This window comes from Rhagoletis zephyria, unplaced genomic scaffold (assembly GCF_001687245.7).
Source record: "Rhagoletis zephyria isolate East Lansing unplaced genomic scaffold, Rhagoletis_zephyria_1.1 Rzeph_scaffold_11431, whole genome shotgun sequence".
NCBI lineage: Eukaryota > Metazoa > Arthropoda > Insecta > Diptera > Tephritidae > Rhagoletis > Rhagoletis zephyria.
In genome coordinates this window covers 8,754-16,684 of record NW_016168508.1, presented here as the reverse complement: position 1 = coordinate 16,684, position 7,931 = coordinate 8,754, and the positions used below count along the sequence as shown (strand labels likewise).

Below are 7,931 nucleotides of genomic sequence, written 5' to 3'. Positions count from 1 at the left end.
GCTGCACACTTTAGTGGGAAAACGGATGATTAAAGTATCCGGAAATGGAATCGGTAAACGGACAAAAATCCGGTTTTCATCGACTTTTTCCGTTTTCGGATCGGTTTGCGGATTTTTCGCTGGCTGGGTATTAAATCGATTGTTTTTTCTTTTTGTGTAAAGTTTTTAAAAATTTATTAATCAAACCTAAATTTCACATTTATTTATTATTTATGTTTGTCCTACCTACCCTTAAAAATTTTAAACAAAGCAAGCACATGAAGTGTGAACCCCGTCCATTTTGGTATGGAAGCCCCATATACAAAATTGTATGCACGCCCATATGTACATATAAGTAAATATTTATACACGCACGTTTTCTGTATGTATATAATTGTATATAACTACGTTTGTGATTTTTTATTAAATATTTTATACGTTTTTTATTTTTCTTCAGACAAAAAAAAACGGAAGTTATCCGCAGTACCAATTATGTACGTACTTGCACAATTTATTAATGTACATATGTAAGTATGTGTGTATATACTTGTTTTGAATTTGTTTACGCTAAATTTTAATGAAATAATCTACATGTAATTATATATATATTTTTTTTGATACCTATATTTATTTTAATAATTAGTATTGACAATCGCAGGAAGATACATGAAATTTATGCAAATTTTGAGTTAGAGTTCATTTTTCATGTTTTTTTTTTATTAATTTTAACTTACATTTTTAAGTATTCGCTTGTTAAAAATTCTAACTTTTTTAATTAGTATAATTGTTGCGGTAGTTTTTCTAATATTTCTTCCTTAAATTTTAAAATTTCACTTTTTTCAGATTCTTTTGTATTCTTTCTTTACATAAAGCTGTAAATATATATAATTATATACATATACACATATGTATGGAAGTAGGTATATATAACTGCATTCTTTGTTTGTATGTATATAACAATTTCAGGGGTATATAAATAACGATACTATATATATACGATCTGCTGTAAATATACATATATGTATATATGTATGTATATTATCAATTTCGTTTCAAATTGCCAACATTACAAGTGTTGAATTTTGCATAAATTTTTTACTCATCGCTCTGGTTATTCTATGGATGATAAATGAATTAAAACTATTTTCATAAACCAATTTCGATAAAAATAAGATGCTCATGAACAGCCTCATGAACAATAAAATAGTATTGCAAGTATTATCTATGGCTGAAATATATGTATTTATCGATAACAAATAGCCGAGATTTTTAAAATATAATACACAGTTTCAATATGCAATCGACAGCTCTTGTCGAAATTATCGCCAGTTGTAATAAAGTAAAAGTGAAAGTACACTTCACCGTCACCGTCAGTTGTCAAAAAAGTTGGATCGCTACATTTGTATGAAGTAATTTACATGCTAAAAGTTGACGGTTATTCTGGTTGAGTGTTATTCTATATAACACTGAATTTTTTGAAATTTCAAAGTCCTTTAAAAAAGTCCTGACGCAAGAGAAAACAAAAAACTAACAACGCAGTTTTCCTATATTCGACTCCTAGTTTTGGGAGTATGTATGATTTTTTTTTTTGCAAAATTGACTTTTGTTCGGTGTAATCCATGTTATCATTGACTTGATTTTTTTGAGTGCCGCTGATTAGTAAAACTTCTCTCGAACAAAACCGCAGTAGTTCTCAGTAAATGCATTTTTTTTTTAATTAACAGATACCGTTAAATTCTAATTGGTGTTATCATTAATTCGATTTTTTTTTTGAAAATGTGACCTATGCCACTTTCAAAATAAACGGCTCACATGCTAAACCAAAGAACGTAAATCTATAAGAAGAGACAACACGTTATAATTGTAACGAGTGGGAACATCAGGAGCGTGCTTTCTCTTTTACCCAGATACGTTTTGTGGTTGGATGAAAAGAGAAGGCACGCTCCTGATATTCACACTCGCTACAATTATAACGTGTTGTCTCCTCTTATAGATTGACGTTCTTTGGCTAAACGAAATGTGAAACACAATTTTTGCAAAGAGCAGCAGAGTTTTTGATTTTACGGACGCAATGGTAAACGGATAGTGTGCAACTTGACGCATGAGCAACGTAGGCGCTGATATTGACGGTGACGGGGACGCAATGGACGTTATGTACTTTCACTTTAACTCATTTTACCGTTGATTTTTTACATATCAAAAAAAATACGAACATAGTATAGGGGTTAGATTTACCGATTTATCAAATTTTTTTTTCAATAATATATATTTCTTAATAACTGATCGGTTACTATTTTATATTTATAATAAATCTTTTAAATAAATATTCGATTTTTGTTAAAATATCGGATGTCAAAATTAAAAAATTTCGACAATAAAAATCGACTACTTATGTCATTTATTATTTTTATAAAATCATCGACCGTTTGTTAAAAAATATCGGTGTATCAAATTCGCAACATTACGAATTTGATTGAATATTTATTTGAAAATTTTAAAATATGCTATGTAAGAATATGTATTTCCATACATTTTGATGTCAATAATATATATTTTTTTAAAAAGGCGATGTTTTAGATTACTATGGATTCTTTTATATTAGTTTGACTATACAAATATTTACTTATAAAAAAGAAAACAAAAAAATTTTCTCTTTTTTGGATCACTATGTATAGCGTTGTTTGTCGCATATTTGCTAATTTTTTTAATATTCACACATATAACTTATCTGTACTTTAAGCAGCTAATTAACAACACATGTGTATGTATGTATTTAGTACCTTTTTCCGATTATTCTTATTTTTAAGCTTATTTATGCACGAATGTAACTGCATGTATATAATGTGCTAAAGTTTTATTAGTAATTGCATTGTATATTTTTTTCTCACTTTAAATAGATTTTAGCAGGAGAAATACGACTGTGTGACTGAACGAACGTGTTGCGGAATAAACAAATAATTTTTAAGCGAAAAACAAAACCGACCTCAATAAAATAAAAAAATATTCCGACAAATTGATAACCATCTCCTTTTTGTGAAGTCGGTTAAAAAAGACTGGATGGTGGCGTTGAAAATAAATTTCTGTAAATGTCAAAGCTGTCAAACCGGGTACTAGAACCAGCTTCAACCCGTTTTTATTTTATTTATTTTTTTTTTAATATTCTAACAGGTGGTTTAATGCAGCATATTCACAACAATAATTGGCATATTTAATATCGGCCGATAACTTTCGTTTTGGTCTTGGATGACGTAAAGATTCTTGAGCTTTTCGAAAATATGTGGTTTTTGTGGAAAAACATTTAAATGTCAATTTTATTTAGAAAATACCGACATTATCCTTTTGGAAAAACCCAGCGCCCAACCGATTTTCGAAAAAGGACGAAGCATGTAGAACCCGATACAATCAAATGCTGAATGTAAAATGAATTTACCGAAGTCGTAACTTTTGTGAAAAGTCGCTGGATGGCATTTTTCAACTGTATCTCTCTTTTTTTGTATTTTTTGAATTACAAATTTTATTTTTATGATTTGCACTTGATTCTACAAGCTTTTGCGTATTCAAAACCAGCATTCGATTTTCCAAAAATGGTACTCTTGTTTGTAAAATTTTTTTCAAAAAGTGGTCTGGAGGAGCATATTCACAACGACAATTTCGATATTTTTTATTAGCCTATAATTTGTTGAATCCCATCAAACGATTCTCTAACTGAGCGCTGTAATAGCGGCATTACCGATGCGCGCAGTGTTTTTGCCGGAAGCTGTTACTGTTGAAAGAATCAGAGAAAGCTACTCAAAAAGCTCGGTACCGATTTTCGAAAAAACTATCTCAATCGATGTTTTGCCAAAAAGTCAACCCCAAGTCTATGAAACTGAATTTCTGGCGGGAAAGTGTTTTCACCGCAAGCTTTTACTTTTGTGAAAAGCCGCTGAATGAGTTTCATGAGCTGTCAGAGAGGATAATTCATAATCTTCCTGCTGTAACTTTACTACTATTTGTTCTAATAAATGAATTTTGTTATAAAATTATTTCTCATACTAAATGGAATACTTATTTAAGTGCAAGTAAATTTAATTTCGTTTTTTTTTTATTGTTTATTATCAGCTACTTGTGCTTTGCCTTACTTAGTCAGTACTTGTATTTCATAATTGAGTTTTATTAATGTTTGTTTCGACTTTTACTTATATATATATATATATATATATATATATATATATAGTTTGCTTTGCTTTTCAATAGAAAATAATGTTCTATTCCCAACTAATAGCTCCCGCTCGACTTGATTTCTACTCAAAATTCGTATTAAAAGTGATTTTACTCAATGAGCGCGAATTTTTTGTCTGTAGTTACCTAACCTTATTCACAACTTTGCGTTCTTAGTTTCCAGAAAAAAATTTTTAAGTACACGAATAATAAAAGTTGTTGCTGCTGGAGCGCGAATGGTTGCAGAATTTTGATAGTTAGGAAAAGAAGACACTCGTGTTCGAAAATTTATTTGGTGAGATATGAAAACAGTTATTTTGTACGACATGACTGGGTCAATCTCTATACCGTTTTCGAGTTTATAAATTTAACACTCAAGTTAAAATGTTGAAATTTGGAGCCAGATAGTGCTTGAGCTTTAGAATGCTATTTAGGACATAAAACTCCCATCCGAAAACTTTGTTTTTTTTTAGGGTATGCAAGTATATTTTTCAGTTTGAACATGAATGCCCCACACCATCGAAATTCCACAACCTTCCACGGCACCCTTGCTCCTAACAATACCACAAACATTACCAACACTACTTCTTCCGCTACTTAATATCAAATAACTATGTATATATATTTTTATAGTTATAAATACATAATTCATGAGCTTTAACTAGAATTTTCTACTCCATTTACCACTGCTATACTTAGCTTTGCTAATATTTTTTATGCTTGCATAGTTTTTTTTTTTTTTTTGTTTTTTGCTTTACTTCTTCATTTCACAAATCTTTTAAAAATCTTTTTTAGGCAGTTGACGTTGTTCGCTTGAAACTGTTGAGTTTGTTTCGTTTCATTTCTTAAATATTACATGAAAAATTGAGTAAATAAAGAATATTTCTGACACCACTTTCATTTACACAGTTGTAGGGCCGGATTCACAGATCTTAGTTAAAGCATTGTTAGCTTGACTACCAACAACAGTTTAACTATGAATTTATATTCAGAGTCACATAGTTAACTATGGAAATTCATATCGTTGGAAAATAAATGAAAATTAATATTTTTCTATACAAATTTGAAATTCGTTCCACAAAAAAAAAATAGTTTAAGCTGGTTTAAACTTTCGTTAACTGAGCCTTGTGAATATCAAAATCGACAGTCAAACTCTTGTCAGTGTTAACTACGCCCTTAAAGTGCCAAATTCTTAAAATAAAATAATTTTTTTTGGGTGTTTTTTTTTTAATTTTAATGATAGTATGCAGGTGTGTACAAATTTTTCTCATACATATATGATTTTCATAGTTGCTATTGCGCTTAAACTTCAATCGGTTTTTTGGAAAAAATTCAATTTACAAAAGTTACATGTTTCTAGTTTTTTTAACTATTATTTTTTTATAACTTTCAGCTGTAGGAGATTTTTTTGATACTATTAACTATTTTTTTTTCTATTCTCGAGTTGACTTTTTAGTTTTTGCGCGATTATTTTTTGTAATTTTTGTCAACAATGGAGAACTAGTTTTGTAGTGAATACACAGACGACGTTTTAACAACTCGTAAAAATACAAGTTGCCTTTTTTATATAATATATTACAAATTATGCAAACATTTTTATTAATGAAAGTGATTTCAACAAGTTTTTTTTTTAACTTTTTAATTTATTTTGATTTTAATGCATTGCATTAATTGCGTTATCCTTCTAAAATTACATTTTAAGGCTTATATGATTTTTTTAATTGCTAAGTAATGTAGTGGAAGTCAATTTTTATTATTTATTTACATATATGAATTGAGCTAACTAAATGTGGTATGGAAGGTATGTAAAGAATTTTCAATGAAAATTTGCACTTTTGAATTAAAAAATAATATTTGGTTTGGTTATGCGAAATAAATTTAGAAGCTCTAAATTCAAATTGAAATACGTAATTTTTGTTGGCAAAAATAGTAAAATAAATACTACAGTGACCCAAAGAAGTGTTCACGTGTTGATTTTTCTTTTTTAATTTACACATTGATTTTCAAGTTTAATCTTTTTTGTTATTTTTCTATAAAATCTTGCCTTGGTTTTTGAATTTCGTTTTTTGCTGACGGATTTTTGCACTTTATTCCATATAAGCATGAATTTTTTATGAAAAAATCAACGCCAGTTTTTGTAAATTACAATTGTTGTATAAAAAAAAAAAAACGCAAAAGTTATCGCCAAAAAAAACAATTTTAAAAAATCAAAAAGATTGTTTAGCCGGTTGAAACTTACGACTAAAATTCAGATGTTTTAAAGATTCAGACTAAAAAGCACGAAATTTTGATGATCATTTGTTGAATTTTCATAAATTTTGTATGAAGTTTGCAACTTGATATTTATATGGCTTAGAAAATAGAAAAATAAAATTTACTTGAAAAAAATGTGAATGTTTAAAAAAATCAACACGCGAACACTTGTTTTTTAGTCACCGTATGTACATACATACTTACCCAAAAGTTTTCGGGAATCTGAAAAAATCGTATACGTTGCATTAGGAAGAAGTTAGGTTTTCTCACCAAAAAATTATGAAAAAAAACTATTTTGGAAAAAATTAAAATTTTTATACCATGTTCGGACCGACATCGAAAATATGTTTTCGTCGCTAAAACTAGTTTTCGACCTAAAACTTGTGTTTTCGTCCATGTAAAATCTGACAAACGAAAACCAGTTTTCGATGAAAACTACTTGAAAACTCACGTTCCACTCATTCCAATCGGTGTCTGCACTAGTTGTTTTAGTTTATCAAAGTGGAAGTCATAGTTTATCATCCTTAATATGTCGGTTCGGATTTATTGTTAATTCGCTGGCCAAATGTAGTAAAATTGTAAACAATGGATGTAAGAAATGTCAACGATAACAGTAACAGCCGGTATGCTATTAAGTTTTTTTAAATAAATTAAAATTTAAATGCTTTAAGAAGAAAATTAAATTTTTCGACCTAATTTATTCTACCCTAAACAGCAACTTTTCGCTTATGGTCCTGAATGGTAAAAGGTTAAAAAAGTTTGAGACACCCGCGTATAGTAAGTTTAAAATAGTTTTTAGTTAAGTATACTGTGGCTGTAGCAGAAATTGACCCACATGTTATGAAGTTAAAACAGCTTTTCTTAAAAATAAAATATTTACATATCGTCGCCTGGGTAAAAGATTGTCGTAAGCGCCATTTTGACGATTTTTAGTTCTAGACGCAGATATACATATATTTTGAAATAAGGTCTTTCGATTGGTGTTATCAGTTTTTAGATATTTCCTTTAGTTTACGAGATATTGACTACAACTTTTTCGATAATTGAGTAAAAATTTAGTTGGTGATGCAGCCATATTAAACTAATCAATATCTTAAAAATAGCGTTCTCAATTTTTGGATATCTCCTTTAGTTTCCAAGATATTGAGTAAAAAGTGTCGTTAATTTGGTAGAAATTTTGATCACATTTTGTCGTATTTTATACAAAGTGGCTGCCAAATTGTGGACAAATGACGCTTACGACCAAATTTTACTAAAGAAAATCCTTCATAAACTCGAAAACTAATTTACAATAAACATTAAAAATTAAATAATTTAAGAATTTTGTGAACTAGTAACATTTTCAGAGACTTTGGCGAACATCTATCTTCGCGTTTTTGAGAAATTGCATCCCAGACTTCAATCGCGATTTCCCACAACCTGCCGAAATTAACATACGACAATCTTTTACCCAGGCGACGATATGCATGTATAAAAAATTTAAAAAGGTCGCGACAAAC

At 29.1% G+C, this 7,931-nt stretch overlaps 1 long non-coding RNA gene across 1 annotated transcript; it reads left to right on the top strand.

The window, feature by feature from the left end:
• The first annotated feature begins 438 nt into the window (after window positions 1-438).
• LOC108377072 (uncharacterized) lies at window positions 439-2,972 on the top strand. The gene is made up of 2 exons (XR_001849294.1): window positions 439-473; window positions 2,877-2,972. It is a non-coding gene; the product is annotated as an uncharacterized LOC108377072 (long non-coding RNA).
• Window positions 2,973-7,931: the final 4,959 nt, after the last annotated feature.